General features: G+C 41.2%; 1 long non-coding RNA gene across 1 annotated transcript; it reads right to left on the minus strand.

The window, feature by feature from the left end:
• Window positions 1–4,050: 4,050 nt before the first annotated feature.
• LOC122463073 lies at window positions 4,051–26,100 on the minus strand. Its single transcript, XR_006286053.1, has 2 exons — window positions 25,829–26,100; window positions 4,051–4,307 (listed from the first exon to the last, which is right to left on the minus strand). It is a non-coding gene; the product is annotated as an uncharacterized LOC122463073 (long non-coding RNA).
• Window positions 26,101–26,374: the final 274 nt, after the last annotated feature.

Raw genomic sequence — 26,374 nt, forward strand, 5'->3', positions numbered from 1 at the left:
AGCACCTAGGAGCCCAAGTCATGGACAAGTCCCCAGCTGTGTTAGGTGCTATATAGTAACAGTACTTGTATAGGTCTGTACAGATCTGCAGGCTCTCAGAAACTAAACTAATAACTGCTTTAGAAATGTATATTAAAGGCCCAGCTGGTCACCCTGTTATGGGCCCATGCAAGGTAGTAAATATTCCTCTGTATTCTGTGAAGGCTACCATACTGTAGGTAACAGTAGCAGTCGCGGGCGGGGATGGGTGGGGAAGGGAAGGAGGGAATAGCCTCCACAGAGTCACTACTGCCCATCTCTGCATATCTAGCCCTAAAATATAGTGACTTGTATAACAACTGAATTGGTGCAATGCATCAAAACTTCACAAATGGGTTAACATGCCAGCAAATCACCTACATCAGCATTTGTGCTGCTGGAAGTATCGAGAAGTTATTTTAAAAAATGTTGTCCCCTTTGTCCTTCCTTCAGGAGATTTTGGGGCTAGGAATGCATCTCATGTTCCCTAAGGCTTTGTCATAAAAAATATGCTTTTACTGTGAGATAACTAATGTGCATTAGGTATCCTGATGTAAAATCCTAGTGGAAACGAAGCTCTGTAGTTTTACTGCAAGGTAAACTAGGCGAGATCAACCATGCATGGCAACCTTGCCTAGCTACACTGTGGTAAAAATTACAGGTGCCTTGTATCCACTAGGATTTTACAACAGGATGGTTAGAGCAGTTAGTTATCCCATTGTAAAAAAAAAAAAAAAAAAAAAAAATCCACTTTTTTTACAGTGAAGACAGCCAGAGACAAATCAGGATGTACAATTCAAACACGGCCAGTCTCTCTGCCCTCTAGAAATGTCTTTAGGAATCTTACTTTTATTAAAGTTAGCATTTTTTCCTTCTCATAAATGAATGGAAGATGAAAAAACCTCATGGTAAAAATTCCATATTTAGCAACAGTATATCCTTAGATATATAATTACTGATTTGGGACATTAGTGCATTACTCAAAGCAGGTGGTTTCCATCCCCGAAGACACTTGGGTATGTGGCAGTCCCTGACTAGTCTACCAGAAAAGGTATTACACAAAAAGAATAATTACATAGTACAGCCTGATCCATCTTACACCGGGTTCTCTCTGATCACACAGTTCCCCAGAAAGCATGTGAGTATGGAGTCTGTGAGTGTGTGCACTTATGAAAAACCAGCTTAAAACTAGATCAGAAGTTGTTTAAAAAAAAAGCATTAAGTCTGACATATTATTAAGCTTGTAGTGGAAGCTTATTTCTTACCTGCAATATTTGTATGCCAACAGGCTATAAGTGTTTTCCTGAATCAGCCCTGTTTAATTAAAGAAACTGTAACAGTATGCAATTCTGCAACCAGCCTTATTGGATTCCAAACATCTGGCTTCTTGGCCTCTGAAATGCCAACATCCTCAGCATATTATAAAAACATTACTGCATCTCTGTAACCTGGCTTCTGCTCTTACCAAAAGGAGGGAGTGATCTAAGGCTCAGATCAATCAGGAGTTCAGAGTTCTATTCCCAGCTATTGCATAAACTTACTTGCCCAAAGGTAAACTAACATAACAAACTCACTTGCCCAAAGGTCACCTTCTCCATGCCTCCGTTTTCCCAACTGTAAAGTGGGGATAATTAATAGCTGCCTCACCGGGCTGATATGAAGTTTAAATCAATGTTTGTCAAGTCCTTTGATATTTTTAGATGAAAGTGCAATGGTAGCAGTGCAAAGCTTTGAAGAGATTTAGTAAGCCTACATTTTAAACAATTAGCAAGTAAGGAACACTTGGAACCCTGGGCTACAATGTAAGGGCTAGTCTACACTGGCAACGCTAAAGAGAGTAATCACCGCAGAGCGCTGGGAGAGAGCTCTCCCAGTGCTCTGAAAAACCCACTTCTGTGAGGGGTGTAGCTACCAGTGCTGGTGCACTGTTACACTTGTGCTTTACAGCGCTGCAACTTCCTGCACTCAGGGGGGCGTTTTTTCATACCCCTGAGCCAGAAACTTGCAGCGCTGTAAATTGTCAGTGTAGACAAGCCCGAAGTAAACATAAGAAAATCATCATCTGTTTAAAATGTATTTATTAGTATTACAGTGGGTCTGCAAGGCCCAGTGAGACTGAGGCAATCACAGTAGTCTCTGTCCAAACACATTAAATAAGAGACAGTACCTATCCCATAGGTCATGGACAGAGCACCTGACTAAAAACAATATCTCAGACTAATCCTGACACTGACTTGCTGCGTGACCTGGGACAACTCATTCTACATCTCTGTGCCTCTGTTTTCCTTCTCATAGTTTGTGCATCTTGTCTATTTTGATTGCAAGTTATCTGAGGCAAAAATACTGTCTTTTATTATGCCTTTCTACATTGGGGGACACTCTGTGATAGACAATCTCAGTTAAGGCCTCTCAGTTATTGTTACCATAATGCAAACAATAGACGATATTGTACCCAAAGGTTTGAAAGAGAAATAGAGACACATAGAGATGAAGAGATTTGCCTAAAGTCACCCAGCAGGTCAGTAGCAGAACCCAGATTTTCTGACTTCTAGTCCACTGCTGTATTCACTAGATCACCCTATCTATCTACTCATCATTATATTTGCCCTTCTATAATAGTGCCATTCATTCAAGGATTTACAGATAATGAATTTTGCTCAATAACACCCGGGTGAGGCAGGTAAGCATCATTACACTCTCCATTTTGGGAACTCGAGAGAAAGAAACCACCTCTGTTTAGAACAATTGGATTCAGTGCAAACAGCAGGCTGGGTAGACTGAAACCAAATCCAGGTACAAATGTTAAAAGGCCAAGTGTGCGCTTAATACTCCAATTCAGCAGGCAAACGGTTAAGAATATAATTGACAAGCTTTTTGTTTGTGTACACTTTAGAGAAAAAGCTCTGTATTTTGCAGGAAGGTTGGAAATAAATATAACCCCATAACATTAACATTTTAAAACATTTCTTCCTGCAAAATGGCTAAACCCCAACCAAAGCCAAGCTGGTGGGAAAGATATTTCCTTGCCTGCTTTCCATGCTGTTATGTGGCTCCCCCAGGCATTATAACAGCAAGATTTCTTAAGCTCCCTCCCCCGCTTTAAAAAGAAACGTCAGATTTCAAAATGATGGAAATACTGAAAGCAGATATCTAACCATTCCACACACCGAGGATGGGGGTCTGAAATAGCCAGAGATGTCTAATCAGTCATCACGCAGAGCCTTTAGCAACTGGGCCAGCTATTCAGGATTCACTCCCAGAGAGTACTGCCTCATAGTAGAGTCCATTAGAAGGTTCATGTTTCTTTTCCATTGTTGGCTTATTTTTCTTTAAAGTGACTTTAACTCTTAGGAAAGGTGCCAGAGTGACTGCACTTAAAACTGAACTCCTCTGTTTAGCCACAGAACTGCAGCAACATGAGCTTCCCCACGTTGCCCCACTAGTCCAGCTCTCAAGGGAGCCCTCAGGATCAGTCCCTTCCTCTGAATACTCATCCTTTCTTTGTAGGTTTCAGAGTAGCAGCCGTGTTAGTCTGTATTCGCAAAAAGAAAAGGAGTACTTGTGGCACCTTAGAGACTAACCAATTTATTTTGGCATAAGCTCACGAAACCTTATGCCCAAATAAATTGGTTAGTCTCTAAGGTGCCACAAGTACTCCTTTCCTTTCTTTGTACTCTCTCTTCAAATTCCCAGCTGTGGGACAGTCACTGAGGGGCAGATTCTCCACTACGTTTCACCATGCTAAATCCTTTACACCTGTGCAAAGCAGGTTTAAAATGTAACCAAATCAGAGTTATTGCAGGAGCAGCATGTGTTTCCCAACCTTTTCCAACACTTACTTCAATAACAGATTTGTGCAGCATGCCCCTGACCCAGGCTGAAATAATGTTAACAAAAAACTTACTTTTAATAGAAATTTGAACTCTCTTTGATATGCAGAGTTCTTTAATCCTGGCAGGAAATGTTGACAGTGCAACTCAGAGCTCTTGTTCCACTGATCTCAGATGCTCTCCTTGTTTGTTTCTGATGTAAGTTGGGCTTGAAAAAAAACTTAACTTGCACAGGTACATGTTGAAAATGACAACAAAATAGAGATACACAGCATTCTCAGACTGTACGATTTGTATGCCACTGTCAACCAGAATGAGTCCAAAAGCATGTCACCAACTTAATTTTAAAAGAGTGTCCCATCCTTAATTCGGCAAGTTGCTCTTGAGTCATTATTGTAAGATTCTCAGCATTTTCCATTGCAGAGGCAATCCAAGGATCCCAGACCCAGTTGAAATTTCCTATATAGGATGAAGGAAAATATGAGCTGAATTTTTCTTTCAGACTTTCGAAATGCTCAGAAACAACCTTAACCAAAAATACTGCCAGTAGGATCATGTTTTCCAGGGGGAACATTTCTACTGTGCCTTTTGCTACTCACCCTCCCCCCGCCTCACATCAGACAGCTACATCTAAATCCATACAGAAGAGAGGATTCTCGTTTCTACCTTGCATTTTCCTGTTCAGGTCACTGAAGTGGTGGAATAGATCAGCCAGATAGGCAAGTTTTGCATACCAGGCCACACCAGCGATTAAGTCAGTGTATGCAGGTTCCTCAAAATTAAGAACATTTTTAACACCTCTTTCAGCTCATATAAACATGTGAGAACTTTTCTATGGAAAAGCCAGTGTATTTGTGTGTGCCAAAGTAAACTCTGGTGTTCTGCTCCCATTTCCTCGCACAATGGCGAGAAAAGGCGCCATTTTAAGGACTGTGATTTTATTAAGTTCACTATCCCTACCGCTTCATCTAACACTAAAGAAAGTTCTTCCAATATTTTCTTCTAAAAGAAGACCCCTCCCCACCCCCCGCTTTCTGAAACTCTTACCAGCATAGATATTATTCCTATATCTTATTGCTGAAAACTGGGATGGCATTTGATAACTACTGAATCAACCAAGGCATTAAAAATGCCTTTATGAACAGCATTTTCCTCCCCCATAACAAGCTAAAGGTGAAATGTCATCCTACAAGGATACCCCGCATCCATTATGCTGAGTACAACATTTTGAAAGATCATATGGCTGAAATTCCCCCTGTTCAGAGGCCCAGCACAAAGCCTATGCACCACTCAATTCTCACTTAGAGCCCTCAGTGGTCTTAAATGGTGCTCACCCTATGCACATCAGTCACCTTCACCCCACAGGGAACTCTGTCCATATTAAAATTCAGAATTTTATTTCAAATAAAAGGAGATTTCAATTGGAATTCTGCTTTAGTTTTAGACAATTTGGATCTAAGGACATTGACGGTAGCCCCCATGGATCACTTATGTTACTGAAGCGAGTACAAATATTCAGCCAAAACAGAGAACAGTTATAAAATCAACTATCAGAAAAAGACCATATTAAGAAATAATGTTAACTGCCGTAATGTCAGGCCTGGCGTTCCTATACCAGTGATGCCTTTCATCTACATGGCACCTGCCAGGAAGATTTTAGGAACTCGACAACATAAAAAAGGAAACTAAACTTCAGCGACCTTAATCAAGCAATTTCAGTGATATTAATATTTTTTACTTCTATAGTGCCTCTCAGAGAATCTCAGTGCAATTTACAAGCAAGGATTAATTAAACTTCACAACACTCTTGCAATGTACATAACTATTTTACAGAATAGTAAGTAAATGGAGGCTCAAGTGGTTTAAACAACTTGCCCAACAAAACAATGCAGTGGCAGAGCTGAGGACAAGAACATAGTATCCTGACCAACAGTCTTTTGCTGTGGTTACCAAGTGACTCTTTACTATAGACTCTTTGCACACATTTCCTGTCTAGAACATCCACAGTGGAGCTCCTATGACTTAGCCCTTTATTTGCTACTGTAAAGCATTAAGGAATGTTCAGCAAATCAAATAGTTGAAGTGGACAAATATGCCTAACCATCTCATTCTACATACCAAGCATTTTATACAATGGGATTGTGCCTGTAACAGTGAAGAGAAATGTGAATTTTTAAAAATGGGTTTATTTTGTATACTCAGGGTAAAATATTTCCTTTTACAAAGAAACCAAAATGCTTTCTGCCAAGTTTAGATGTCACACTGAGATTCGCTGTTTGAATTAGAGGGTTCCTTGAGGAATGCAGACACCAGCATAGAAGTGACATAAAGCTGAGCATCTTTCTATAGCCAGATATCTATACTCCTCACAAGGCAGCTTCTGATTCCAATCAAGGTAACCTAGGACTGACATATAATAAATGGTAAAATGAAAAGGCAAAAAAAAGTTCTTAATCCATCTACAGATATAATACAGCTTATTGCAAGCATTGACACCATAACACTGTTCAGTAACTAAAAGATGGGAGATCTAATTTTCCTGCAAGTTCAGCATGTATTTCTAAAGTTTCTCCCTCCTCTTTCATGCATTTCCTTGGTGAGTTTCTCTAAAGGTATTTGATCTTCAACAAATTTCTCTCCCCATCCATCTGATATTAAATTAAATCTGTGCGCTGTAAGTTTGAAGACTTTTTCCTTCCACCATGGTTTGATGCAAACTTGCATTGTAAGAATGACATCACATTTATAATTAGGGCTGTCAAGCGATTTAAAAAATTAATCGCGATTAGTCACACTGTTAAACAATAATAGAACACCATTTATTTAAATATTTTTAGGTGTTTTCTACATTTTCAAAATCTTGATTTCAATTGCAACACAGAATACCAAGTGTACAATGCTCATTTAAAATTTATTTTTATTACAAATATTTGCACTGTAAAAACAAAAGAAACAGTATTTTTCAATTCACCTCATACAAGTACTGTAGTGCAATCTCTCTATCATGAAAGTTGAATTTACAAATGTAGAATTATGTACAAAAAACTGCATACAAAAATAAAATATAAAACTTTAGAGCCTACAAGTCCACTCAGTCCTACTTCTTGTTCACTCACTCAATCACTCAGAGAAACGAATTTGTTTACATTTGCAGAAGATAATGCTGCCCGCTTCTTGTTCACAATGTCACCTGAAAGTAAGAACAGGCATTTGCATGGCACTGTTGTAGCTGGCTTTGTAAGATATTTACGTGCCAGATGCTCTAAAGATTCATATGTCCCTTCATGCTTCAACCACCATTCCAGAGTACATGCGTCCATGCTGATGATGGGTTCTGCTCGATAACGATCCAAAGTAGTGCAGACCGGCACATGTTCATTTTCATCATCTGAGTCAGATGCCACCAGCAGAAGGTGGTTTGGGTTCTGTAGTTTTCATATCAGCGTTGCTCTTTTAAGACTTCTGAAAGCATGCTCCACACCTCATCCCTCTCAGATTTTGGGAGGCATTTCAGATTCTTAAACCTTGGGTCCAGTGCTGTAGCTATCTTTAGAAATTTCACATTGGTACCTTCTTTGCATTTTGTCAAATTTGCAGTGAAAGTGTCCTTAAAACGAACATGTGCTGGGTCATCACACGAAACTGCTATAACACGAAATATATGGCAGAATGTGAGTAAAACAGAGTAGGGGACATACAATTCTCTCTCAAAGAGTTCAGTCACAAATTAAATTAATGCATTATTGTTTTAACAAGCATCATCAGCATGGAAGCATGTCCTCTGGAATGGTGGCTGAGGCATGAAGAGGCATATGAATCTTTAGCGCACTTGGCATATAAATATCTTGCGATGCTGGCTACAAAAGTGCCATGCAAATGCCTGTTCTCACTTTCAAGTGACATTGTAATTAAGAAGAGGGCAGCATTATCTCCCATAAATGTAAACAAACTGGTTTCTCTTAGCGATTGGCTGAACAAGAAGTAGGACTGAGTGGACTTGTAGGCTCTAAAGTTTTACATTGTTATCTTTTTGAGTTATGTAACAAAGAAAATCTACATTTGTAAGTTGAACTTTCATGATAAAGAGATCACACTACAGTACTTGTTGGAGGTGAATTGAAAAATACTGTTTCTTTTATTTATCATTTTTACAGTGCAAATATTTGTAATAAAAATAATATAAAGTGAGCACTGTGTTGTAATTGAAATCGATATATTTGAAAATGTAGAAAAATATCCAAAATATTTAATAAATTTCAATTGGTATTCTATTGTTTAACAGAGTGATTAAAACTGTGATTAATAGCGATTAATTTTTTTGAGTTAATCACGTGAGTTAACTGCGATTAATCAACAGCCCAATTTATGATCAGTTAAAACAAAAGAGCCCCTCGATTTTTAATGCACCCATTTCTGGTATACCTAAGACCAGAACTCTCAAAGAGCTGAAAGGGCCTAAAAAATAATGTTACCTTCAGGTATGTATGCACTGGGCCAAATTTTATTCTCAGTTACAGTAGTTACTTTGGTTTGTCTATACAATGCAGCAATGAGCACACGTAGGGTGTGATTTCTAAAGTGCACTAACGTGTCGCACATTAATTGTTCCATATAGATGCTGCTGATGCACACTAATGGTTCCCTAACGCGCATTAAAGTAGTAGTGAACTTCTAGGGTGCACCAGCAGGATCCACACAGAGCAATTAATGCACAACACGCATTAGAAATCACTCCCACGTAAAACACATTACCCCGTCATGTAGGCAAGCTCTTTGGGGCAGATACATGTATTTGGATTGTTGGTACAGTGCCTAACACAATGGGATCCTGATGCCTGAGTTGGTCCCCTGAGGAGCTAGTGCTATACGAACACTGTAAATTCAGTGTAATCACCAAGCCAAAGGATTTACACTGCTGTAATGAGGGCAGGATTTGATCCACACTATCTAAACTGAGCATCTGTAATAGTAATAAAAGGCCACATCCTTATGTGGTATAAATAAGTGTAATTAGGTGACTTCAATGGAGCTCTACTGATTTACACTAGCTGAGGTTCCGACCCATTGTACTGCAGCTAAGGTGCAAGATGATTTTCATTCTTTCTGTTTACATTTGCTCATACCTTTCTGAAAGATTCCTGTTTAGGCTGAAACTTTCCCTGCTGAATTTCAGATGGAAGATGATTGTTTTGTGCCTCAGTTATGAGTAGGAAATATATAGCTTCTATTTTATAAATAAAAGAGTCTATTTTATGTTCCTGAATAATTAAGAATTTGGCGGAAAATGTCAAACTTATTTCATTAGTCCTTAGTGAGGAACAGAGAGTTTGCCAGGAGGGAGGAGGAGAGGGGAAGAAATGGTTAATTACAAAGGTATATAGAAAGTGGTTTCATACATGCCAATAAAATAGTATTACTCAATTGTAAGTTGCATAAACATCTGTGGCAATGTAAACTGTGTAAAAATGAAAGTCATGGATATATAAAATAACTCTTTATAATGTTATGTGGCAATTCATTTAAATATTACAGAGGTGTGCAAAACTGAATTTTGTAATTCCAGAGTGACCCAACTAGATTTCTGAGGTCTGTGGAGCATTGATTGACACATGATATTGGTTTTCTTACCTGTTTCCAGCCATTAAATAGAAAAATATTGGAAAAGAATTTAATGTAAGTATATCCTTATTACCATAGCATCTAGGAGCCCTTGTGATGGACCAAGACTCTTTGTAGTAGATGCTATACAAACAAAACAGAAGGATTGATCCTGCCTCAAGGAGCTTTCTATAACCATCATCATCAAGGACTGAACTTGAGATAACCAGACTCAAGAGCATGAGTCTCTACAATTTGAGCTAGAACCCTTCTTTGGCAGTGGTAGCAGATCCAGAGGACATGAGTCATACACTGTCTGAACAGTGGGTTACATAAGCAATTGTCATAGTGGTCATAGGAATATTATGCATTTATAAATGGTAGAGGAGGTGCCCAAGAAAAAAAAACGCTCTCTAAGAAGTTGTTGGTCCAAAGAGTTTGAGAACTTCTGACCTCAGAAAAACATACATTTTTGGTAAATTCACTAGACACCCTAACATAACACTTCCTGCATATAGCAAGAACTGACACAAACCCTGGACAGTATTTTTTTCCCCGTAGTCCAAGGCACTATCTTTTCGTTCACTTGTATTACAACCATTCCACATTATTACATGATGAAAATTTGATTGCCAACAGTAAGGCACAGTCCACCCAAGACAATAGTCCTTGCCCCAAGGCTGCAATCAAGTATTATTCTGGAACATAACATGGTATATCCATCAGTCACTCTCTCCCTCTCCACTCCAGTGGGCTCAATAGGATTAATGGAAACAGAAATCCCATCTGCGACTACGGTCCCTTTGACATGAGAGTTAGAGCTAGGCTGATCCTAACAGCAAGCAGGGATGTAGCACTGTTTCTATAAAACCACTTATTCCTACCTCTGCAAACAAAATTGAGCTATTTTGTACCAGGGATTGGGCCACAGATTATGTTTTAACCATGGTTTGGAACTGTAGTGCAGACAAGAGTTGAAACCTTCTAACTGGGGCAGGCCCGTATTTGTCAATGGATATTTCCCTGATTATTTTAATGAAGGAGGGACTGCATACAATTACATTCATTATAGTCTCAGTATAATGCAGGCTAGGGAGAAGGAGATGAAAGGGGGAATATGTACCCCAACATATATGTCTGAACTCTATCAAACAAATGAATGACACAACAGACCTTATTTTTTTGCAACTCATTTACATTTCAATATCCCACAGATCACCATCCCCTCTGCTGACTGTGCCCAAAGGATGTGCTTTCAATCTGTTCCAGATTCAATTTATATTCGTTTTAAATATCTATAAGCTTCTATGCAACTTTCAGAATCAGGGAGGATTACCATGTTGCCTTTGGGTACTTAGTTGAAATGGAGCATATTGCTATTAATATTATTATGATTCTGTTGCTTTAGGCTCCATTAGGTTGCCTTTGGGGTTCTTATTCTTAATAAAGGATTGAATTACAGTCTCCCTTTTACCAAGGAAGAAAATGTTGTTATTTTTATTTGCATGCCTCATTTAAGGAAACTTGAATATGGCAAAAATTTACAGACAGGACTCTGGCTCATCACACACTTAGTAGACTATTTAGCCTCAAGTGATTCTTTTACAAGTAGAAGAAAACTTCTTAGTATTTTTATAGCACTTTATACTTACAAAGCAGTGTGCCATAGCCAAGTTAAGGGCTGTTTTGTAGCTGCCACGTTTTGTGCAGCTCTGTGTGATTTGTCTCGTGAACAAGAGAGTCACTGCTATCCACCCTGAACCATGCGCTGCCTCAAGCAGTGATAGGGATGGGGCATGAAGCTGCACAACATCTGGCAGCTGTGGCTAGGGGCTGGAGGGTGTCTGGGGGTGCTAGGTTAGGTGGGAAGTCAGATGCAGGTGGCAGCTGGGAGAGTCTTAGGCCACTACTGGGCCCCTCACCTTCTGCCCCCACTGACTACAGCCAGCCTTCTCCTCCCAACTGAGGAGTGGGGAATTAAAGGGATTTTGAGGGTGGGGAGGAAAGAAAAACTACCTGCCTTGTTAATTCCTGTCTCACAATGAGAGAAGCACCTGGAAAGGAAGAAGAAAAAAAAGCAGTAGGAGGAGAGACACCCCAGCAGAACGAGTGTGGGGGCACATATGATGTTCTCCTAGGGCAATAAAGTTTTTAGGGTTGACAGTGAGAGGGTGGTTTGTAAGAAACTCTCTCCCACACAAACAGACAGGTAGGAAGAGAGAAGAGAGCTGCTAAGCACTAACTTATTTAAGAAAAAAGAAAAGGAGTACTTGTGGCACCTTAGAGACTAACCAATTTATTTGAGCATAAGCTTTCGTGAGCTACAGCTCACTTCATCGGATGAGCTGTAGCTCACGAAAGCTTATGCTCAAATAAATTGGTTAGTCTCTAAGGTGCCACAAGTACTCCTTTTCTTTTGTGAATACAGACTAACACGGCTGTTACTCTGAAACCTAACTTATTTAAGGACATCAAGATTACCCTCCCTGTAGGGGGGAAATAAAACAGTGACTCATGACCTAGCAGAACTGTGCCTAACCCTGGGAGAATGGAAAGAGATGAGGGCAGTGATGGCATCACACCACACAACAGCCTGCCACTGGATCAGGAATGGACACTGCTGACAAATGGAAAACAAGGATCAAACCCAGACACAGTGTGTAGCTTTATCCTCGAAGGACTGTACCTACCAGAGAGGGTCTATCTCCTTTTTACACTTTGGCAACACTCATCTAGTTTGTTATGCCAATAGAATTTGATTGAATAGAAGTGAATGTGCCATTATAGATCTATTCCACCACTGAGCTCATCTGGAGCTAAATTTCCCAAATAGTAACAACCACAAAATATACAAGTGCTATCAACCCCTTGCATATGCAAATTGTGCGTCCAAGCGGGTCCTTGCATTTTTAAGTTTTCATCTGCATGTGCAATTAATCATTTTCATGCCAAGGACATGCTCTGGGCATGAAAATAACTGGTTGTGGGGGCACAGAACATATTTTACAGAGCCCAGTTTGAAAGCGACCCGTAGGATTTGGATATTACCATATAAGATCACTCACTAGCTGAGGGAAACCCTTCTGTGCTTTGGGTAAATTTTAGAAGTAGTTTAGGATGATGGATTTTGCAGGATGTTTCAGGAAAACGTTACAAATCTCTCACTTTTTTGAAAGCTCCCTCATTCAGTCACAGCCTGACAGACGAGTATATAGTAGATACTCAAAGAGAGTTTGATTTGAAAACATGAGTTAACTCTCTCCCCCATGCACCCCCAAAAGTGATATGTTCTCACCATAACTGACACTTTCTTAGAAGATTTTATCTCAATCCATCTTTTTGTCCTGAAGTGTTGCCCTTGTGCTCCTCTCAGCATCACCCCGGTACTCTCCATTTCAGTGGCAAAATCCACCAGAGGTACCGGTTTAGATAGCACATTAAGGGGAACTTTTTAATAAAAAACTAAAACCCTATCACACTGAAAGCCAAATGTTTGCTGGACGTAGATTCAAAGCACGTTTGGAAAACTGATCCCTTGAGTAGATATGTTTGTTATGGTGTTTGGCCTTAGGATTTAAAAGGATTTACTTCTAAGGGGGTGTTTTACTGCAAGTATGTGACTTGAGGCCTCAGGTGTGAAAATCCTTTGATAAAGGGGACTTGTGCGTGTCAGATACGAGTAAAAAGGATTACCACTAATGGGAGTTGAGGGGTGGGTGGCAAGGGAAGGATATAGACAAAAATCCATCAAGTTTAAGGCAAGCAGATGCTTCGGATATGGGAGTGATGTGACACTAGAAAGGCCCTTGAACTTCCTGCAGGGTGTATGCTCATGGTATCACTGACAAACCCATAAGGAGCTGGATACCAAGTTGTGGTGTGAGGCGCTCTCCATATGAACTGGGGAGGACACGCAGGAGCCTACTGCTGAAAACGCCTGTATACTTTAACATATTTCTCTCGCTGATTGAACTTGGCATTGACATTTATTATTTGTATGGCAGTAGCACCTAGCAGCCCCAGTCATGGACCAAGACCTCACAGTGCTAGCTGCTGGATAAACACAGAACAACTAGGAATCAAAGATCTTATCATCTAAATGTAAGACAAAAGTCAACAGCTGGATACATGCAGGCAGATGGGGGAGTACAAGGAAACAATGAGAATATTAAAGCATAAGCTTTCGTGAGCTACAGCTCACTTCATCGGATGCATCCGATGAAGTGAGCTGTAGCTCATGAAAGCTTATGCTCTAATAAATTTGTTAGTCTCTAAGGTGCCACAAGTACTCCTTTTCTTTTTGCGGATACAGACTAACACAGCTGCTACTCTGAAACCTGTAATGAGAATATTGGTCAGCATGATAGCCTTCGGTTTCAGCAGACCAGCTGTTTGCCTGGTTGTCAAGTTTTTTGTAGGCACCATAGAAGAGAGCATTTTAAGGGAATAATGAGGTGGCTTTGCAGATATTTATGGGTACCGAGCGTGAGGGGAAGCATGGGAAAAAGCATGAAGGTGCTTGTTTGAAAATATAACAAATGGACAATGGAAGTTGGCTGATTGGAAGCAGAAGTCAGTATCTCCTTAGTGAATGACAGATAATACATAGGGAAGGAAGAGATAGGTAGTGAAAGGTAAGTAGCCTGTGTCTGATGCAGAAAAGTGAACCAGTGGAGGGATGAAGAGATGGGTGGCATCTTCAAAGGATGAACTAGGACATTCTGGCACCGCTGTTGTGGACTATATACTCCAGCCATTCATGTGGTGCTACCAATAATAAAACAAGCAAGCTGTTATTCTTTGAACTAAAGGTGTGAATGGAATCTTCAATGCAGTTTGCACGTACACCAGCTCATGTTAGAACTTTACAGAAAGGACAGCACGTGAAGATTCAAGAAAGAATACACAATATTTTCTAGGAATATTAGTTCACATTTTTAAAAGAGTTTACTTCAGCCATATTTGTCCCCATTTTTATATTTGTTTCTTGAGGTCCCTGAAGCGTTCCCACTTCCTGGTGGGAACATCTGATCCATCTCCCCCTACTCTAGTTCAGATCCTAAATACCCAGAAGAGGCCTATCTTCTGGTTCTATTTTAGGTGCTTGTGAGATGTCGGTGCAAGGTGGGAGGAATATTCCCTGATCAGCCGCTGTGCAAGAATTCAGCCATTTGAGGCTGAAGCCTCACAAGATAGTGGTGGTGTTGAATCCAGCCTGGATATGGCTTTGAATCCAAACTTTCTTAATCACCACCCAAATGCTGAATTAAAGCTAGCTATAGATTATTAACAAGCAGAGTGTCAGTGCTGGTACTAAAAGGCCAAATCATATACACAGTGCATGGGCCATGTAGCTGAGCTTTGCCCTGGGGCAATCTGCAGGGGGTCTATGGGAATCAATCATCTGCCCCCGCCCCCCAGGCCACACAACAGCTGAGCACCTGCTAATATAGCCTTAGGGCCATGGCACTTCACCCCTTCCACCCCTGGGTGGAAAAGGAAAGGAGATCCAGGTGTTTTTATTGTGCTCACCACTATGGCATCTGAGCATAGTTGCTGATCCACCCAAAATCCTCTCCTGCATGTTTGGGCAAAAGGGTTCCCCGTCCATTGACACTCAATGCAGGCATTTTATTCCTGCTGCTCTAGCTCCCCAAATAGCACAGTGACCACAGAGTGAAACTACTACACCTGTCCTGATGCACTTGAGGCCCTCTACACCATGGTACATTGGGAGAGAGGTGTATTATTCCCCTGTACCCCAAGAAAGTTATAAAATTTCTGCCCTCCATCCCCACATCTCAGAAAGCTTCCTTGTAAGCCAGTGTTCACTGTAAGAAGAACTACACTTTGCACACTGTCAGGAACTGAAACAACTTGGGAAAATCATGTTTCTCTACAGAGGAAAAAAGATGTGGGTGAGGAAATACCTTTTATTGGACTAACTTCTATTGGAGAGAAAGAGACAAGCTTTCCAGCTTACACAGAGCTCTTCTTCCGGTTTGGGAAACTAACTCAGAGTGTCACTGCTAAATAAAAGGCAGAACAATGAGACGCTACCCCACGTCTTGTGTAGCTGCAAGCCCCATTCCAGAGCCTGTCAGCTGTGCCACAATGACATCCAAGATTGCCTAGTCAGCGCCATCCCACCACCTGTGGGGAAGGTGGCCGTGAACTCCACCATCCCTGGAAAGGACAGCCAACTGTGACCAGACATAGTCATGGTGGACATCACAGTTCCCTTTGAAAACAGGATCCTGGTCTTCCGCAACGCCTGATTTCGAAAGGTGGAGAAATACGCCCCTCTGGGCGACACCTTGAGAGCTAGGGATTATGAGGGTCAAACACACATGTTGATAGTTGGAGCCCTGGGCGAATGAAACCCCAGTAATGAGCTAGTGTTGCGGGAACGTGGAATCGGTCAGCTCTACTGTTGGCTGATGCAGCAACTCATGGTATCGGATGCCATCAGGTTGAGGGACATCTATTTAGAACACACCACCAGACATCAGCAATACCAGGAGAGAGGAGCTGGAGTGATGTTGAGAAGTGAAGTCTTGAAAGTAACTGGAATATTTCTGTGATGGATGGTATCTACTGAGGGACAACGTATCCTAAATGCTCAGTTACTGAGAGACAATCTATACTCATTACTATATTTGCCTTCCATGGCCAGCTCTTAGTATAAACTTTTATGAGTGAAGTACCCAAATATTTGAATGCTAATATCTAAACTGTATCATTAAATTTATTAACCTAAATTTGGGTTATTGCAGATTATGTATTATACATATTTTATGACTTTTAAACCAAACTTTGTATTTTTGGATCATTTAAGTGCTATATCCAGATGTACAGACACTCTTTCCTTAACCTGTGTATTATACAATTTTAACATTAGCTTTAATAAGCTATTGAAACGAGGGGTGATTAGGACACATGCAACAAACACAGCAACTGTAATATCAGACCTTCCTGTGTGCAAAAATAATGTCATGAGCATAAAGTGAACTTGTTTGCTTGGGACCTGACTTTATAATGGAGAATTGATAGGTACCTAAAGTATTTCTCTCTGATCCACATGACCCCTATTTTCATAGAGTGGCTTATTCCATTCAACACATTTTAATAGCATAAGAGATCTAGAGGCAGGATATATTCAATATACAAACCCTACCTTCCTCCTTACCTTGAGTAATATATAATGGACACATTTTAATACCCTAAGCAGAGGAACAAAAGGGCTAGCCCAGGGATCGGCAACCTTTGGCATGCAGCCCGCCAGGGTAAGCCCCCTGGTGGGCTGGGCTGGTTTGTTTACCTGCCGCGTCCGCAGGTTTGGCCGCCGCTCCCACTGGCTGGGGTTCGCCGCTCCAGGCCAATGAGGGCTGTGGGAAGTGGCGCAGGCCAAGGGATGTGCTGGCCACTGTTTCCCGCAGCCTCCATTGGCCTGGAGTGGCGAACCGCGGCCAATGGAACCGCAATTGGCTGAACCTGCAGACGCGGCAGATAAACAAACCAGCCTGGCCCACCAGGGGGCTTACCCTGGCGGGCCAGGGGCCAAAGGTTGCCGATCCCTGGGCTAGCAGTTAACAGCAACATAGCCCAATGCTTTCACTTCAAAGTTCATTAGGGTATGTGAGGGAGAAGGAAGAAGGGGAGGGAATGGACTATGAAAGACTGTTGTCTCAAGAAGAAAAGGAGTACTTGTGACACCTTAGAGACTAACAAATGTATTTGAGCATAAGCTTTTGTGAGCTACAGCTCACTTCATCGGATGCATGCAGTGGAAAATACAGTGGGGAGATTTTATATACACAGAGAACATGATCACTCTTGTTACAGTGTGTATGGTAACACCCATTGTTTCAGGTAAGGTAAGCTATTACCAGCAGGAGTGGGGGTGGGGAGAACCTTCTGTAGTGATAATCAAGGTAGGCCATTTCCAGCAGTTGACAAGAACATGTGAGAAACCGTAGGGGGAGAAATAAACATGGGGAAATAGTTTTACTTTGTGTAATGACACATCCACTCCCAGTCTTTATTCAAGCCTAAGTTAATTGTATCCAGTTTGCAAATTTAATTCCAATCATTCTTGTTACAGTGTGTATGGTAACACCCATTGGTTCATGTTCTCTGTGTATATAAAATCTCCCCACTGCATGCATCCGATGAAGTGAGCTGTAGCTCACGAAAGCTTATTCTCAAATACATTTGGTCATCTCTAAGGTGCCTCAAGTACTCCTTTTCTTTTTGCGAATACAGACTAACCCGGCTGCTACTCTGAAATGTGGTCTCAAGAGACTCATTTATATGAAGGCCCATATCTGCCCATTACACTACCAGGGTGGCATAAAGGGGCCTTAGTATGAATGAATGAAAATCAGGCCCTATGTACCTTTTCTGACGAGTTTCTATAGTCTATATCTATTCATTATACAAACATCTGCAGGGCTCTAGAGTAATATACATTGTACACTCATGAATTCCATTGACGTGTGCTTCAGCATGGTAAGCCATCTGGCCTTTAAGCACCAAAATTTGCACGTGGATCCCATGGACTCAAGTCACCTATGGGCATTTCTGATGGACAGTGTCATTAAGTCTATGTTGTGTGCACTTATTATCCCGGTTTGGAGAAAGAGCATTAAACGCCTTGCAGCAAGAAACACTCAGCTTCCCTTCATTCTTTAAAATAGTCAAACGACTGGTCATTAGGGCACTGCAAGTTATTCTACCATCGCTGGGCTGGCAGCATTCATGGGCCTGATTTTTAGAAGTGCTGTGCACCCTCACTTCCCAAAGATCCCCAGCTTCTTGGATTAAGAGCCATGACTTCTTGCCGAGGACTACACAGTACATTGTGGGTACAACCACAAATAAGTTGCAGGTGCTTTAGTTGCTCTGAAATAGTCAGGACATTTGTCTCCTGATAGGAAACTTCTCAGATGTGTATTATCCCCTAGTAAACCCACTGTCCAAGTGTACTGATGTCTTGTGGTGCATCATTGGGATACACAGTCTGTACTTTTAACAGACTGAAGGGAGTAGAACATTATTCATGACATTTCATATACTATAGAAACACACCCAGAGCTGCCTTGCTGGATAAACTTTATATAAGTTGGCAAATGGGTGTTAGGGCATCAAGATAAGCCTCAGCACATTCACCAGAAGGGCATTTAGGAATCAAGGTGCAATGAAGACCAACCGTACTTTCTTCACATGGTGGCATAGGAAGCATCAGGGAACTTTAGGCAAGGACGATGATCAAAATGGCAGAGGTGAAACATACAAAAAGACATAAGCTGCAACAGAGCCCTTGACGCTATTGACATTAGAGCTGGTCAGGAATTTTGCATCAGAAATGACGATTCACCAAAACCAAAGCTTTACGTGGAAATGAATCTGTTTTGAATAAACTTTTGTCAGGAAGGTTTTCAGAGCCAGGATGGAATTTCTGGTTAAAATCAGAGACAGACTCACAATGGAATAGCCCAGTGGTGATGGCACTCACTTGGGCGATGGGATACCCTGGTTCAGAGCAGGGACTGGAATCTGAGTCTCCCATATCCCAGATGAGTGCTCTAGCCCCTGGATTATTGGCTAGTCTGGGGTCTCTCTTGCTCATATCTTTTTGGGGGCAGGACAAAAGTTTCAAATGGTCTCTGTTTCATTCTGATGCAGAACAAAAAACAAGTCCTGAAACTTGTTCCCATATCTCAGAACAGACAGCTGTTCTAATCATTGTATCTAGCCCTACCGTGTGGTCTGATGTATGAACTGCAGTGTGGTTAACCAAAAGAAGAAACCCCCTTTTTGACAAGCTGATGGCTCATTTAGTTGGACTTGTTTTGATCAGTGGTGATACAACCTCCCCAGTAAGATTACATTCATGCTTTCTCCAGCTGTATTTCCTTGTTGAACTTCTGCACAGTGCTCTGGCAATTCAAATGTGCATGCAGGTTCATCACTTACAGTAGCAGTATTTGGATACATTATAAGTGGGGATAAGGATCTGAAGAGCTATTCCGGTTATAGGAAGAAGGTAACATTTTTGGTTACAGCTTCACAGAAAGACATCCCTTTCTTTTAAGTATTCATTGTTTGACAGCATGTCTTGTATATAGATACTCTTGTGATTACTGGAGTTTTGTTCTTTTCATATTAAAAAAAGAGTAGTTAACAGAAGGCACACAGATTAACATATCAATAAATTACATTACAGATTACTCAAAGGGGTGGTGATCCCATGGTTAAAGCACTAGCTTGGGCTGATGTGAGAGACATGCGTTCAGTTACCAGATCTGCTTCAGGTTTCCTGTGTACTCTTGGGCAAGTCACACAGCCTCTGTGTGCCTCAGTTCCCCATCTTACAAGAGGATAAATACATTAAGGATTGTGAGATGCTCAGATACTATGGTGATGGGTTCAAGATTCAACTATCAGAGTGGAATTTCATACTTCTAAACACTTTTACTGCAACGCGCTATTCATCTATACCACTACATTCACTATACTATGCGTGAGAAATACTACACACAAAGCACAGTAAGTTTAACCCTGGGCAGAAAGAGTCCAATTTTGTGAAGTGCAAGTTCCTTCTATTCCTGTTGACTTCAGTTGAGTAGATAGTGCTTAATGCCTGGCAGGATTGGGCCCTTAATACCTAGTTTTTCCCCCACAGAGGAAGCAGATTGAGGCGACATCTAATCTGGGTTGTATTATAGAACTGAAGTTCTTATTTGGTAGAGTTTACATGCAGTATTAAAGACGAACTGAAATCTGATTAAATTATGTAGGAAGGGAGAAGTTAGAGGTCATTTTAAAAAGCTTACTGTGTACAGTAGTTTTACAGTGTTTACATGTCAGTACATTTATTATACATCCAAGGGCTGTCCATGCCTGCATAGACCGTCTAGACAGATGTATTGATTCTCCATAGAACAGGCATAGAATGGACAGAGAGAAAACAAAATTTCCTGAATTAGTTTTATTGCAGTAGTGTCTGGAAGCCCCCTGACCAAGATCAGAGCCATAAAGTGTTAGGCGCTACACAAACAAATAGTAAAACATAATCCCCGTCTCAAAGAGCTTACAATCAAAGGACAGACAAACTAAGCATTATTATCCCCGTTTTTACAAATGGAGAAACAAGGCAGAGAGAGATTTAGTAAATAATTTGCCCAAGGTCACATAGTCTGTGGCAGAGTCAGGAATTGAACCTAGACCTCATGAGTTTCAGTCTAATGTCTTAAATCACAATACCATCCTTCCTCTCACCACTTTTCCATTAACATGCCTCCAACCTACTATGGAGGGCATGTGGCATAAGCTACCATTAGGGGGTGAAAAGATAATCCAGTCCCCATGCTCATTTCATCCACGCACTCTCAGCTGGTATTAAATGACTGTGTGTACAATGAGAGAGAAAAGGTGGGTGAAATATCATCTTTTATTGGATCAGCTTTTGCTGCTAATAAAGACAACCTTTCAAGCTGCACAGAGCTCTTCCTTTTCCAGGCCTAAAGACCTCCTAGCATCACAGCAAAATACAAGGTGTGTGCAATTCATAGGGAGCTGGATGATATACTAAACAGCCATCTGACGGTAACTACTTCCATTTCTACTGACTTAGGTTGAAATCAAACCAATGACCTAGAGGTGAGAGACTTCATATCCCTCATCACCAATCCCATAGCCTCTCAGGTGCCCAGCCCATGTATTGTTTTGGTAGTATTTTATATTCTAAAATTTAGTCTTGCATACAATGCTGTCTCTCTGACCATGGTGCCTTCTGCTGCAATTGGCAGTAGAATGATCTTAATGTCTGGAGCTACTTGTCTTAATGGTCTTAATTAGCTACTAGGAAAGTTACCTATTTTGTCTATGCTTGCAGGAAAGTTGTATCATTTATGCCCTGATCCTGCAAAGATTTACACACAGGCTTAACTTTGCACTTAATTCAGACTAAATGAATAGCTGCCCTCCCCCACAAAAGACAGTCGGCGAACCAAAAGAACACCACCGTAGCTAACCAGTAGAATAATGGTGGCTGTTAGAGGCAAAAAGGCAACCTTTAAAATTTGGAAGTCAAATCCTAATGAGGAAAACAGGAAGTTGCACAAACTCAGGCAAGTAAAATACAAAAGTAAAATAAGTCAGGCCAATGAAGAATTTGAGAAGCAACTTGCTAAACATTAATTTTTTAAGTATATCAGAAGAAAGCAGCCTGCAAAACAAGCAGTGGGGCCAGGAGACAACAAAGGTATTAAAAGGAGCACTCAAGGAAGACCAGGCCATTGCAGAGAAGCTAAATTAATTCTTTGCACCAGCTTCACTGCCGAGGATGTCGGGAAGATGCCCATAAAGAATAGCTGTGATGGGGGTGGCAAATCTGAAGTACTGTCCCAAATTGATGGAGCAGTGAAAGAGGTTTTACAACAAATTGATAAACTAAACAGTAATAAGTCACCAGGACCAACTGGTATTAACCCAGGAATTCTGAAGGAACTCTAACATGAAATTGAAGCGTTATTAACTGTAATATGTAACCTATCACTGAAATCAGCCTCTGTACCAGATGATCGGAAGGTAGCTAATGTAATACTGATTTTTTAAAAAAGATGATCCTGGCAATCACGCTCTTGTGGGCCTAACCTAGTACTGGGCAAACTGACAGAAAATTTTGTAAAAGACAGAATTACCAGAAACGTAGATAAACATGATTTCTTCCAGAAGAGGTAACAGGGCTTTTGTACAGGGAAGTCATGTTTCACCACTGCATTACAATTCGTTGAGGGAGTCAACAAACATGTGCATAAGGGTGATCAAGTCAAGGTCCTTCATCAAAAGGCTCTTAAAGAAACTAAATAATACACAGTGGAAAAAATAATCCCAACTATACAAACAAAATGATGGGGTCTAAATTAGCTATTATCGCCCAAGAAAGAGATCTTGGAGTCATCATGGATATATTCTCTGAAAACTTCCACTCAGTGTGCAGCAGCAGTGAAAAAGGCTAACAGTATGTTAGGAAACATTAGGAAAGGGATAGATAATAAGAAAGACAATATCATAATGCCACTATATAAATTCATGGTGCATCCTCACCTCGAATACTGTGTCCATTCTCATCACCACATCTCAAAAAAAGATTTAGGGGAACTGGAAAAGGTTCAGAGAAGGTCCACAAAAATGTCCAAGGGTTTGGAACAGCTTCCATAAGAGGAGAGATAAGGGCTGTTCAGCTTATAAAAAAGAAAACTAAGGGGGGATATAACAGAGGCATATAAAATCATGAATAGTGCGGAAAAAGTGAATAGAGAAGAGTTATTTACCTGTTCACACAAATATAAAAAACCAGGGGTCACCCAGGCAGCAGGCTTAATCCAAACAAAAGGAAGTACTTTTTCGCACAATGCACAACTGATCTGTGGAACTCATTGCCATGGGAAGTTATGATGGCCAAAAATATACCTGGGTTAAAAAAAGAACTGGTTAAGTTCATAGAGGATAGATCCATCAAGATGGTCAGGGATTCAACCCCATATTTGGGGTGACCCTAACAGAAGCCAGGAGTGAAAGACAAGATGAGTCACTTCATAATTTCTCTGATCCATACATTCCCTCTGAAGCTCTGGTATAGGACACTGTCAGAGACAGGATACTGGGCAAGATGGACCATGGTCTGACCAAGTATGGAACTCATATTCTAACACACTGAGTTGTCTCACTTCAATAGGACTACCTACCACACAAAGTTAAGCACATGCTCCAATCTTTACAAAAAATAAGGGCTTGATCCTGCACTGTAGCTTTTCATTAACACTTGCTCACCCTCAATACTGGCCAGTTCTATGTTCTTCCATCTTTCCTTGCAGAGAATGTTAAATCATAAGTAGGCTTTATAGCAGTAATTGTGCAGTTACTACAGAATTGTTTGTGAATGTCAGGCCACTAGCTTTTTTTTTATTATTACTAACGAGAAATGAGCATGAAAGAATGAATTTGGGGATGGAGGGGAACCTTTGAAAAACAGATTTTGCAAACACAAGATAAAAAAGTGCAGGTAAAAATGTAAGGCAACCCTATCTTGACTGCTGTTATGAGAGTGTTCTACAGAAAAGTTATAGGTTAGTAGATAGATAATGTGTCAGTAGGTGGTCACATAACTACCACCCTATATCGGAAACCTACTGACTGCTACACTTACCTACATGCCGCCAGCTTTCATCCAGACCACATCACACGATCTAGTGTCCACAGCCAAGCTCTAAAATACAACCGCATTTGCTCCAATCCCTCAGACAGAGACAAAAACACCTACAGGATCTTGATCAAGCTTTCTTAAAACTACAATACCCAGCTGATGAAGTGAAGAAACAGATTGACAGAGCCAGAAGGGTACCCAGAAGTCACCTACCAGGAAGTAACAGAACGCCACTAGCCGTCTCCTACGGCCCCCAACTAAAACCTCTCCAGCGCATCATGAAGGATCTACAACCTATCCTGAATGATGGTCCCTCACTCTCACAGACCATGGGAGACAGGCCAGTCTTTGCTTACAGACAGCCGCCCAACCTGAAGCAAATACTCACCAGCAACTACACATCACACAACAAAAACACTAACCAGGAACCATCCCTGCAACAAACCCAGCTGCCAACTCTGTCCGCATATCTATTCAGGGGACATCATCATCCAGGGACACCAGGATCTAACCACATCAGCCACACCATCAGGGGCTCATTCACCTGCACATCTACCAATGTGATATATGACATCATGTGCCAGCAATGCCTCTCTGCCGTGTACAATGGCCAAACCGGACACAAATCAGACATCAAGAATTGTACCATTCAAAAACCAGTAGGAGAGCACTTCAATCTCCCTGGACACTCAATAACAGACATAAAAGTGGCAATTCTTCAACAAAAAAAACTTCAAAAACAGACTTCAACAGACTTCAGAACTGGAATTAATTTGCAAACTGGACACCATCAAATTAGGCCTGAATAAAGACTGGGAGTAGCTGGATCACTACAAAAAGTAATTTTCCCTCTGTTGATATTCACCCCTTCTTGTCAACTGTTGAGTATAGGCCACTTCCACCTTGATTGAACTGGCCTCGTTCAAACTGACCCCCCACTTGGTAAGGCAACTCCCATCTTTTCATGTGCTGTAATATATATACTGCTTACTGTATTTTTCACTTCATGCATCTGATGAAGTGGGTTTTATCCCACAAAAACTTATGCCCAAATAAATTTGTTAGTCTCTAAGGTGCCACAAGGATTCCTCATTGTTTTTGCTGATACAGACTAACACAGCTACCACTCTGAAACAAGTCAGTAGAAGGCACTCCTGAATATGCAGCATTGTTGGAGGACAATGTTGTGTGCTGCAGATTGCTTGTGTGCATGCACCTCTTAACAATCATATCTCTTTAAATAGAACAATACGAATTGGAGGGGATGGGGGAAGGGCAGGAGACTAACAGGTTCCTTTAATGGTGCTTCACTTCTCATCCTTCAGCAGCCCTAGAAGAAAGTTTATGCTCCTATTCATTACAGATTACTCTGCAAAATGGAATAATTTATACCCTTCTTCAGAGGAGCAGATTAAAAGTGGTATCAGTATAAATATTTCACAGCATGGTGTTTTATTAAGCATGGGAAGCTGGTGATAAATGCCTGGAATACAATCTGAATCTCAGCACCAATGGATACAGAGCAAGAAGTCTGGCATTTTTCTGAGGATGCTGACCTTTTAGAAGCACTTACTTCTCCCAGTCATGGTCTCCATTTTAGATGGAACAGAGTTTAGCAGATCTTGAATACTGGGGCCATCTCATCACAAGTGAGGGAGGCAATAAGTTATGTTTGTAACTCAGACTTGCATTGCATACAGCTCTCCAACCTGGTAGGTATCACACACACAGGGGTGTTCCCCTGGCTGGACACTCAACAGGATGCTGTGGCTGGACCTCACACACTGGGCTCGCATGCTCTTAAGTTACCCTTGGACGAGGTAGGCTTCAATAGCTCTCCCCTTGGCTCCTCTGCCACATTTCCTGAGCACAGGCGCTGTCTGCTACCTTGTCACAGAAATGGACTATGGGGCCCAACTTCGCTAGGCCCCAGGACCAGTGCTGACACTCCCACCACACACACACACGCACACACACTCCCCAAGAGACAAACACACTCTGTCCCAGAGTGCCAACCTCATGGGCATTCTCGGTGTACAGTTTACTTTTTTCAGAGATATGTGACAGTGAAGCAAACAGACATGCCAGGCTTTAAGGGTTCCCCCAAACCAACCCCTGTTTACTTTAGCTTTCACAAGAAATATACAGATCTAGACAAAAATAAACACACCTGTGCACATTTCCCTGCCTCAGTTTCCTCACCACTCTTGAACACTCTTTAGGCTTAGATCAGAGTCTTTTAAGGAATCCAGAACCCTTCCTCTCCTGCTGCCCTCCTGCAGATGGCTTCTCTCCCTGTCCTGGAGTCTGGGTCAGGATCTCAGTCTCTCTCTCTAATGGCTAGTGAGAGACCCTTTCTTTTATAGCTTCCAGTTTCCTTTGTCAGGTAACTCCCTGCTCTGCCTTGTTGATTCAGGTAATCCAAGTCCCCTACCCGATGATCTGTTGATTAGTTACCAACCCCCTAGAGTTAAGACTTGAAAAAGTGGTTTGCCCAGGGCGGCAGCCATCTTTGTACCAGGTTACTCCACTTAAACCAATAATCAAAGTTCAATGATCTTCCATTTTTCTGAAATTTTAGTCTAAGATGGAGATAAAGAGACAGCAGGAAGACAAGGACCAGCCTGACAGTCAAAAAGGTAGTTTGCAGCTTGATTTATACAGAGAGTGTTCATAAACTCAGACAGAATTCATAAGTTCTATACAAACCCCCAAA

Source organism: Chelonia mydas, chromosome 15 (assembly GCF_015237465.2).
Source record: "Chelonia mydas isolate rCheMyd1 chromosome 15, rCheMyd1.pri.v2, whole genome shotgun sequence".
Taxonomy (NCBI): domain Eukaryota; kingdom Metazoa; phylum Chordata; order Testudines; family Cheloniidae; genus Chelonia; species Chelonia mydas.